We start from the raw sequence: 11,626 nt of genomic DNA, 5'->3' as shown, positions 1-11,626 counted from the left end.
CAATGTCTGTACATTCAACTATGTTTCCTGTTTATCAGCTATTTGAATTGGAGCGGGTGATGCCAGTATCTAGCGGACTAAAAACACGATCTTCAAATAAACAGTGCTACCTCTTGGTGGAGATAGCACCCCAGTTGTACATGCACAAGAACCAGCCCTACCACACATAACCCAAACTCTCGCAGATTGTACCCCTACTACGATGGACAGAGAACCAGCTTCACCCAATCTAACCCCAACCAGCCGATAGTAACCTAGTTCCTGTTGACACAGCACCATCTCCACCATAGAGCTCCCAAACAAGAGAAGTTAGTAAGGCAGCTCCAGTGCCCAAAGGGCCAGTACTATCACGGCGAACCCCAACTCCGCCAGTTAGTACGCCTATTCCTGTGGAGGAAGCACAACCAGCTAGTCGTACTTTAGCATCTATCGCATTTGATGTTGTTAAATCATATGTGCGTATCTTCCCATCTTGGAAATATTATACTGAAGATGAAGGAAAATGCCAGTTGCAGGTGTTTGTCCAGGAGTTATGTGTAAGTAATGTTATTCATGGCAATTACTTTGCTTCGTCCCATACATCCTACCTCCATGATGGTTATAATACAGCAAATTTTCCCATTTTTCTCTATAGACAAGGACCGATTTGGAAACTCAGGATGAGGTAACCTGTGCTAATACCTCTGCTATCTTCAAGAATGCTTGGTGGCAGTATCGGAATTACCTGAAGAAAACGTACTTCACCAGCAAAGAAACTCATCAAATTCCCTTACGTTCTCCTGAGACACATTTACTGGACGACGACTGGGAACGCCTTGTTCTGTACTGGTCCTGAACCAAGAATGTGGTAAGGTCTATGAGCTCATTTTCTATTTTTAAGTATTATATTCTTGCGTCTTACTGTACTCTGTTCATGTAGAACAAGTGCCTAAACCTGAAGAACAACTGTTCTAATTTAAGATTCCATTGCTACCATAGGACATAGATATATGTTTGTTTGATGCTTTTATTATGTACTAGTACTTGGCAATAGAAGACTTGGTAGTTTAATCCTGTCCACCTTACTAATGAACTGGTTCACCGAAATGAGTTTCATATACTAGTACATGCTAAACTTGTTATGTGTCTGCTTGTTTCTTCTTTTAGAATGCTGACAGAATATTGGGGAAGAGTGCCTTATTAAGCAACGGTAAAGGAAGTAATGCAGATAAGGTTCAGGATAGTGACACATCCTGTCTTGGTTTAGTGTTGGAGTTACTGGCCACTACCGCTTGCACAAGCTATTCAAACTCACTGTCTGAATCAGTTCGGTTTCTTGAGTCTCAACTACAAGCTGAAAGACATCGATCAGCTGTGCTGCGTCAAGAAGCGGAAGGACTGCAGAAGTCCCTGGAGCATTCAGATGCATACTTTCTGGTGCAACAGCAAGCGTTGAAGGATTTTAGCGCCAAACAGGACAAAGCTAATCAGCTTGCTAAGCTTATTGCCAGCATGGTGGATACCCAGGATAACGTTTCTTGAGCTCTTTTGAAGTTGTTTCAGTTATGCTCTTGTTTTGCTGCCGCGTTTATTTGCACTGGTGGCCAATTTTGATGGCCAGTGTATATGATATGCTGCTTTGTTCCCTATATTTGCACTGGTGGCGAACTTTGATGCCTAGTGGATGTAATATGTGTAATAGCCATGATAGCCTAGCGTTAGTTGCTTGCTTATTTATTTCCTTGTTGTCTTGTTTATTTGTTTGCTTGTAGTCATTGCAGTTCTTTTTCCGCGGTTAACTAGTGGCTGCAATAACCTATTTTTTAAAACTAGGCCACAATAACCATGGGCTAATATTTACTGTAGTGACACTGGGCCTCCTACGGGCCGTAGAAACAGTGGGCCTTCTACGGGCCATAGAAATAGTAGGCCTTCTACGGGCCGTAGAAACAATGGGCCTTCTATGGGTCGTATCATCAATGGGCCTTATACGGGTCGTATGATCGATTAGCCAAACATGGGCCAATAACAGGCCGCATTATGGCCGTAAACGGGCTAGAGTTGGAATCGTCCGTTCATGGGCCGACCGTAACGGGCCATCGTTAATAGGTCGTATTTGATGACGCTATGAAAACGGCCCAACGTATTAACGGACCACAAACGGGCCGACTGTAACCACAGGGTGAATTTGGCCCACAAGCAGAAAATGACAGTAACGGGCCGTAAGTAAACGAATGCTGGAAATGAGCCCAAGAATAAATGGGCTCCGAGAAGGCCGAAAGATAACATAGGCAGGAAACGGCCCAACGGAATAACGGGTTGTTAATGGGTATAAAGTGATACACTATTCATTACGGGCCAGTTTCACCACGGGCCGTTAATGGGTGTAAAGTGATACACTGTTCATTATGGGCCAGTTTCACCACGGGCCGTTAATAGGCCAAGAGTTACATAGGGCCTCATATGGGCCGAAAGACGTCATGGGCCATACATGGGCCAGAAGTGAAAATGGGCTGGAATCATATTGGATTGCCCAGATGACGCTACTGGGCCTAATTCGGATAGGGCGTAACGGGCCCTGGGTTAGCGGGCTGTAAATGGGCTATATGCGAACAGGCCGTTAAAAGGCTTTACATGGGCCGGCCCGCCACCTTTTGACCAAGTCAAACTGGCCGGCCTTTTCACAGGAATGGGCCTCTGTTGGGCCGTGCCACGTGTCGACGTATCATAGGCGCCTATCTGACCCACTGACGAGCTGACACGTGTTTCATCCGGCCAATAAGAATTTTACACGTGGAAATTTCCCATTGGTCGGGGCTGTTAACGGGTTATCGGATCCAAAACCCGACCCGATAGCTTAACAGCGTTCCGTTACGGTGGATGCCACGTGTCGGTCACCCTTGATGAAAGCACTTCTGTGACGCGCGATTTATCGTCATGGAAGTGGACACTTCCGTGATGATAATTTTGGTAATGTCATGGAACACTTCTACGACAGCACATGTATGACTATCTTGATTCTGTCATAAATTTGTCATGGATGTACATGCATGACAAAAAACGCGACCTACTGTGACAAACACGTATCATCACGGAAGTGTATTTTTTTTGTAGTGATAGGTGTCGTTCCAGAACCCCGACATCTTTGGCGCGCTAGGTAGGAGCACTGAGGTTGTGAAAATCTAGTTTCAAGGCCAACTCATCAACTCCTTCGTCACGATGGCTCCGAAGAAGAAGGCGATCATGGCGATTGGCTCGTGTGGGGCCAAACCACCCGTCCCAGCGCGGGCGGGCGACGGAGCGGTGGCGGATGGTGGCAGAGACGTGGCCCCGCAAGCATCCACGACACTCTGGCAATCGGAGCCACGCGAGCGGTGTCGTGCGTGCCCGAGATGACGAGCCACGCGCCGCTGGGCCCGCAGGCAGGGCCGTGCTGCCCACGGGCGGCGTGGGGATCTCCTGGACGCCCCAGCCGGTGCCTGCGCCGCGACCTTCCCAGGCCGCGCATGACGAGCAACGCCGCGACGTCGATGCCTCCGGACACCGCCACGGGAACATCCCTTTGCGTCACTCTCAAGACGCACCGGGCCGGCATGCGCACCCAGATGCTGGCGGAAACGGCGCGCGACAGCGAGACCGTGATAGAGCTCCCTCTAACATGGTTAGAAGTCAGAGCGCGTCATGGTCTACACAGCTTTCGCCGCCACCCACGCCAATGGAAGCGTTGGCACGCGCGCAACTACTCCTCGACTTCCCCCTAGCAGCGGAGAAGCTCGACAAGTGGAGGGTCACCATTCGAAGCCTCGTCAGCTTCGCCAACAAAGATGAGCCGCGCCCAGCAGGACCCTCGTGCCGGCGCTCTGGCGAGCCGGTGCATGCCAGCGGTGGGAGGACCGGGGACGCTGCGACCATGGTGCACTCTCCTCCCTCACGGCCATGACAACAGCCGCCGGCTCGCCGGGCCGACGCCCGCGACAATGTCTCTACGGCATCGTCTGACACGCGAGCCCACCGTGACCAGCGTCAAGTCCTCCAGAAGCGAGCTCAGGAAGACGCTCGGACCACTATCAAGCGGCGGCGAGACACGCGCCATCAGTCAGATAGGCGCGCGGGACTGACTGTGGACTGCCCAGCGCCGAGGGGTGCCGGTGACCTACCATATGAGGTGGGTTGTCCAGCCTTCACCTATGAGTTGCGGCAGTTCCAGTGGCCCACCCACCGCACGTTCAAGCCTGAGGTCGGAGAAAAATACAACAGCAATACTCACCCATCGGAGTTCCTCAGCATCTACACCATCGCGATGCAAGCTGTCGGGGCTCGCGACGATAAGGTGCTTGCCAATTATTTCCTGTTTGCACTTAAGCCCAACGCCATGTCATGGTTGATGCACCTTCTAGTGGATTCCATCTCTTCTTGGTCGGACCTGTGCCACGAGTTTGTTGGCGCCTTTACCGGAGGCCACCAAGCTCCTGGCCAGGCGAGTGATTTGCATGTCATCCCCTAGAAGGACGGCGAGTCCTTGTGCAAGTACATACAAAGGTTCAGTCGTGTGCAATACAACATCCCAGATGTTCATCCCGCCGCTGTCGTTAGTGCATTCCATCTGAATGTGCGCAACCACGAGATGCGCGAGGAGCTGGCGATGAGCAAGGTTAAGGATGTAGCCGAGCTGTATGTTTTGGCCGATAGGTGCACTCGGGCTGAAGAAAGAAGGAAGTACCCCGGCGAAGATGCCGGCGCGGAAACCGACTCCACAGACGAAGATGCCGCCTCCCCAGCAAAGAAGGGCCGACGCCGCAATAAGAAGCGTAAGGGCAAGACCGTCCTTGTCATTGAGGGATCCGGTGACCCCGACGCCGCCAAGAAGGCCAAGGCTGACGACCCCGGCAAGGAAGTTGCCGGGTGCGCCGCCTGCTGGGCCTTGGCGGCTGCCGACAAGCCAGGAGGCTCCGACAAGCAGTATTGCAAGATCCATCGCACCAAGGGCCACGACCTCCAGAACTGCCGACAAGTTGAGCTGCTTGTAGAGAAATAGAAAGCCGAATATGAGAGGCGGGACAAGGAGAAGGGCCAGGATGGTGCTGAGGGGTCCGGCAAGAAGCGTGGCGGCCAAGGAGGTCGCCGCGGCAAGGATAATCAACAAGATAGGCCCGCTCAGGGCCGTGACAAGAAGGAGGGGGTGATGATCACGGTGAGGATGACGGGTCTGGCGAGCACGAGTTCCAAAAAGCTACAGAGGCCATGTGTGTCGACGGTGGCGCCTCGTTGCATACCTCTCACTGCCGGCTGAAGTAGTGGGCGCGTGAGGTCACTGCGGTAGAGCCATCGTTCGATGCCTAGAAGCCACTAAAGTGGTCCAGCACACCTATCATTTTTGACACCGAGGATCACCCTGATCGCATAACTGCGGTCGGGTGTTTGCCGTTGTTGGTTTCACCAACAATACGCAACCTCAAGGTGAAAAAAGTACTAGTTGATGGTGGGGCCAGTCTGAACTTGATCTCGCTAGCTGTGATCGAGAGGCTGCAAATCCCCGATGGGGATCTCGAGGAGACAGGCACGTTTCGAGGACTCAACCCAGGGAGGAGTCAGCCGAAAGGTAAAATCATGTTGCCCGTTACGTTCGGGGGCGAGCTGAACTACCAGACGGAGAAAATTGTTTTTGATGTCGCCAAGATCCCCCTGCCCTACAATGGGATCCTTGGCCTCCCAATGCTGGCCAAGTTCATGGAGGCATCACATTACGCCTACAACACATTGAAGATGCCCGGGCCACTGAGCATCATCACCGTCCCCTCTAACAAGAAGGACATGCTCATCTGCGTCGGCCAGCTCTACTGGGAGGCAGTTGCAGCAACGGCCGCCAAGGCACTTGCTCCTGCCGCTGAAGCCCCGACAGGGAAGAATACCGGCAAGACCTCTGCCTCTGCCGGCAAGGCCCCTTCCGGTGAGACCTCTTCTGGCAAGACCTCCTGCACCCACTCCGGCAAGCGCGCCTCTTCAGAGTGCTGTGCTACCTCTTGAGCACTTGCGTTGGTTTTCCCTTAAAGAGGAAAGGGTGGTGCAGCAAAGTAGCGTAAGTATTTCCCTCAATTTTTGAGAACCAAGGTATCAATCCAGTAGGAGGCCACGCACAAGTCCCTTGTACCTACACAAACAAATAAATCCTCGCAACCAACGCGATAAGGGGTTGTCCATCCCTACACGGTCACTTACGAGAGTGAGATCTGATAGATATGATAAGATAAGATTTTAGTATTTTTATGATAAAGATGCAAAGTAAAATAAAAGGCAATAAAAATAACTAAGTATTGGAAGATTAATATGATGGAAGATAGACCCGGGGCCATAGGTTTCACTAGTGGCCTCTCTCGAGAGCAGAAGTATTCACGGCGGGTAAACAAATTACTGTTGAGCAATTGACAGAATTGAGCATAATTATGAGACTATCTAGGTATGATCATGTATATAGGCATCACGTCCGAGACAAGTAGACCGACTCCTGCCTGCATCTACTACTATTACTCCACACATCGACCGCTATCCAGCATGCATCTAGAGTATTAAGTTCAAGAGAACACAGTAACGCTTTAAGCAAGATGACATGATGCAGAGGGATAAACTCATGCAATATGAAATAAACCCCATCTTGTTATCCTCGATGGCAACAATACAATACGTGCCTTGCTGCCCCTACTGTCACTAGGAAAGGACACCGCAAGATTGAACCCAAAGCTAAGCACTTCTCCCATTGCAAGAAAGATCATTCTAGTAGGCCAAACCAAACTGATAATTCGAAGAGACTTGCAAAGATAACCAATCATACATAAAAGAATTCAGAGAAGATTCAAATATTGTTCATAGATAAACTTGATCATAAACACACAATTCATCGGTCTCAACAAACACACCGCAAAAGAAGATTACATCAAATAGATCTCCACAAGAGAGGGGGAGAACTTTGTATTGAGATCCAAAAAGAGAGAAGAAGCCATCTAGCTAATAACTATGGACCCGTAGGTCTGAGGTAAACTACTCACACTTCATCGGAAGGGCTATGGTGTTGATGTAGAAGCCCTCTGTGATTGATGCCCCCTCCGGCGGAGCTCCGGAACAGGCCCCAAGATGGGATCTCGTGGATACAGAAAGTTACGACGATGGAATTAGGGTTTTGGCTCCGTATCTGGTAATTCGGGGGTATGTAGGTATATATAGGAGGAATGAGTACGTCGGTGGAGCAATAGGGGGCCCATGAGGGTGGAGGGCACGCCTAGGGGGTAGGCGCGCCCCCCTACCTCGTGGCCTCCCGGTTGATGTCTTGACGTAGGGTCCAAGTCCTCTGGATCATGTTCGTTCCGAAAATCACGTTCCCGAAGGTTTCATTCCGTTTGGACTCCGTTTGATATTCTTTTTCCGCGAAACCCTAAAATAGGCAAAAAAAAATAGCAATTCTAGGCTAGGCCTCCGGTTAATAGGTTAGTCCCAAAAATAATATAAAAGTGTATAATAAAGCCCAATAATGTCCAAAACAGAATATAATATAGCATGGAACAATCAAAAATTACAGATACATTGGAGACGTATCATGCTGCACTCCCGTCGAGGACGTGCCTGAGAGCTCCACCGGCAAGAGCAAGAAATCCAAGGCAGCACCACCAGAGACCAAGAAGGTGCCCATCAAGGAGGACGGCATGGGCGGGGCTTTTACCATAAGCTCCACCCTTGACAGCAAATAGGAAAGTGCGCTCGTCGCCTTCTTGCAGGTGAATGTCGATGTGTTTGCATGGCAAGCATCCGACATCCCCGGTGTTCCCAGGAAGGTGATTGAGCGCCATCCTGCTGTCTGTCCTCATGCGCGGCCCGTCAAGCAGAAGGTCGGGAAGCAAGCTTTGGAGTGGTAAGAGTTCATCATCGAAGAGATCAGGAAGTTAGAGGCGGCAGACCTGGTCAGAGGAGTGCTCCACCCCACGTGGTTGGCCGATCCAGTGGTAGTGCGTAAAGCAAATGGGAAGTGGAGGCTGTGTATTGATTACACAGATATCAATAAGGCCTATCCAAAGGATCCTTTCCCTTTGCCATGCATCGACTAGATCGTGGACTCCACTGCCGGGTGTGACCTGCTGTCATTCCTCGACGCCTACTTAGGGTACCACCAGATCTTCATGATGAAGGAAGACGAAGAGAAGACTGCGTTCATCACCCCATGTGGTACGTATTGTTTTGTACGGATGCCTTTCGGGTTGAAAAGCGCTGGTTCGACGTTTTCCCGAGCGGTCCAAATTGGTTTTGATCCCAGTTGCATAGAAATATGGAAGCTTACATGGATGATATCATGGTCAAAACCAAGGACAAAGCTACGCTCGTGCAGGATCTGGAAGAAACATTTGCAAACCTATGCAAGATCAACCTCAAGCTCAACCTAGAGAAGTGCATGTTCGGCGTCCCATCCGGCAAACTTCTTGGGTTATTTGTGTCTCAACGCAGAATCGAAGCAAATCCCGACAAGATCAAAGCAATTGAGCAGATTGAGGCGCCGAAGGGAGTCAAAGATGTCCACAGGCTTGCCGGTTGTGTTGCTACTCTAAGTATGTTCATCTCCAAATCTGCTGAGCGTGCCCTCCCCTTCTTCAAAGTTTTGAAGAAGGCGGGTCCAATGAAATGGACTCCGGAGGCAGAGGCAGCACTGCAAGATTTGAAGAGGTACCTCTCCTCCACACCAATACTAGTCGCGCCCAAGCCACAAGAGCCGTTGCTGCTATATCTAGCGGCAACAAATCAAGTGGTCAGTGTTGCGCTAGTAGCACAGAGGGAACTCAAGGAAGAAGAAGCAGCGGTAGCGGAGCCGACAGATGATGGGCCAGAGCTCTCCCTGCAAGGGTCTGACGCTGGCAAGGCGAAACCCCCGGCAGGGCCCGGTCTCGGCAAGACAGAGTCTGCACAGATAGGCGAAGTTGAATAGAAGAAGAAGGTGGTGCAGCACCCGGTCTATTTTGTCAGTTCCCTCTTGCAGGGGCTAGGTTAAGATATTCTGGTATGCAGAAGCTTCTTTTCGGCCTCCTCATGGCCTCAAGGAAGTTGCGCCATTATTTCCAAGCACACGAGATCACCGTCGTTACCCACCTCCCTTTACAACGAATCTTGCGCAACCCGGATGCGATTGGGAGGATTGTGGAATGGGCATTGGAGCTGTCGAGCTTTGGCCTCAAATTTGAAAGTACTTCAACGATCAAGAGCCGAGCCTTGGCAGAGTTCATAGCAGAATGGACTGTGACGCCCGACGAAGAAATTCAAGAGACCACCCTTCCCGGCAAGGAGACGGGCCGTGACTGGATCATGTACTTGGATGGGGCTTTCTCGCTGCAAGGTGTTGGTGCCGGCGTGCTACTCGTCGCACCCACCGGAGAGCGCCTCATGTATGTGGTCCAGATGCACTTTCCCCGGGAGAAATCAACAAACAACACGGCAGAGTATGAGGGATTACTTGCCGGTCTCAAGATCGCGGCAGACCTCGGAATCAGGAAGCTCATCATCAGAGGTGATTCACAGCTCGTTGTCAAGCAAGTTAACAAGGGTTACCAGAGCCCGTTGATGGAGTCCTATGTGGATGAGGTGAGGAAGTTGGAGAAGCATTTTGATGATCTACAAGCGGAGCATGTTCCCCGAGCGGAGAACGGCATTGCCGACGACTTATCAAAACACGCTGCCCTCAAGAGCCTTGTCGAGGCAACTTTCCCAACATCGGCAAGGCCGCCACCCTTGAGCCTGAGAGTCATGACGCTATCGACAACATCAAGACCGAGGCTCGGGAGTGCCTGCATGGTGGCATGCAGATCTTGGTGAAAACCAAAGGCCTGTAGGCCTAGGTGAGCACCAGAAGACGAAGACCCTCGGCAAGATCCTTGCCGGGGACGCTCGCAAGCCCCCGATAAGACCCTTGCGGGGGACGCCCACGAGATCCCGGCAAGGGCCTTGCCGGGGGCATCTACGGAGCCAAAGCCAGGCCTGCACTTGCCAAAGCCTCGCTGCCTCGCGCCTGTTCCGACGTGGCAACCAGCCTACCAACTAGGCACGCACCCGCGTGGTAGCATGCAGCTTCTAGGCCAACCAGCCAAGCACCTGCGTGGTGGCATGCAGATCTTCGTGAAGCCCCTGCCACCGCGCCAGCTCAGCAGCCAGCCAGCCAACGTGGCGTTGCATGCATTGTCACCTGGGACGTGCGTCGAAGCAAGGCGAGGCGGCGATGGACGGGACGGGCCTCTTTACCATCCCTGGTAAAGCAAGAGGACACATAGGCGGCGCATTAAATGTGTTTGTCCTAGGATGTCAGGAGATAAACTTGTACATTGTACATACTTTCCACCTCCTGTGTGCCACTGTGGCAACCCCTTTGACATATAAAAGGAGGCCTGAGGCGTACTGAGAAAGGATTCAGACTTTTTGGACTGGGCATGCACATCAGCTAGTTCAAGAACTCAAGAACACTAAATACACACAAAGTAGGACTAGGGTTTCACGCATCGCTTGCGGCCCAAACTTGGGTAAAAATCCCACCGAGTTGATCTTCTAGACCCGCTCTTTGCGCAGCTCCACGCCCCGCAACCATAGAAGGGTTTCCGTCGAGGGATCCCATAGGTGTCGTTCTAGAACCCCGACAGAATTAAACTCTCTTGCTTCACTTATATCTATTTAGATAGTTGACAGGAATTGGTCATTCACATGGTTAGTCATAAAATCCTACATAAAACTTGTGGATCATTGAATATGATATGTTTGATTCCTTGCAATAGTTTTGTGATATAAATATGGTTATATTAGAGTCATGCTAGTTAGTAATTGTGGATTGGTAAAAATACTTGTGTTGAGGTTTGTGATTCCCGAAGCATGCATGTATGGTGAGCCGTTATGTGATGAAGTCGGAGCATGATTTATTTTCTGTTTGTCTTCCTTATGAGTGGCGGTAGGGGACGAGTGATGGTCTTTTCCTACCAATCTATCCCCTGGGAGCATGCGGGTAGTACTTTGTTTCGATAGCTAATAAATTTTTGCAATAAGTATGTGAGTTCTTTATGACTAATGTTGAGTCCATGGATTATACGCACTCTCACCCTTCCATCATTTCTAGCCTCTTCGGTACCGTGCATTGCCCTTTCTCACCTCGAGAGTTGGTGCAAACTTCGCCGATGCATCCAAACCCCGTGATATGATACGCTCTATCACACATAAGCCTCCTTATATCTTCCTCAAAACAGCCACCATACCTACCTATCATGGCATTTTCATAGCCATTCCGAAATATATTCCCATGCAACTTCCATCATCATCGTATACATGACTTGAGCGTTCATTGTCATATTGCTTTGCATGATCGTAAGATAGCTAGCACGATATTTCCATGGCTTGTCTGTTTTTGATATCTTTGCTATGCTAGATCATTGCACATCCTAGTACACTGCTAGAGGCATTCATATAGAGTCATATTGTTCTAGATAATGAGTTGTAATATCGAGTTGTAAGTAAATTAAAGTGTGATGATCATAATTATTAGAGCATTGTCCCAGTGAGGAAAGATGATGGAGACTATGATTCCCCCACAAGTCGGGATGAGACTCCGGACGAAAAAATAATAAATAAATAAAGAGGCCAAAAA

Source organism: Triticum urartu, chromosome 3A (genome assembly GCF_056163025.1).
Source record: "Triticum urartu cultivar PI428250 chromosome 3A, HENAU_Tu73, whole genome shotgun sequence".
In the NCBI taxonomy this organism is placed as follows: domain Eukaryota; kingdom Viridiplantae; phylum Streptophyta; class Magnoliopsida; order Poales; family Poaceae; genus Triticum; species Triticum urartu.
The sequence above is the reverse complement of the archived record's forward strand: the minus strand, read 5'-3'. Positions refer to the sequence as shown.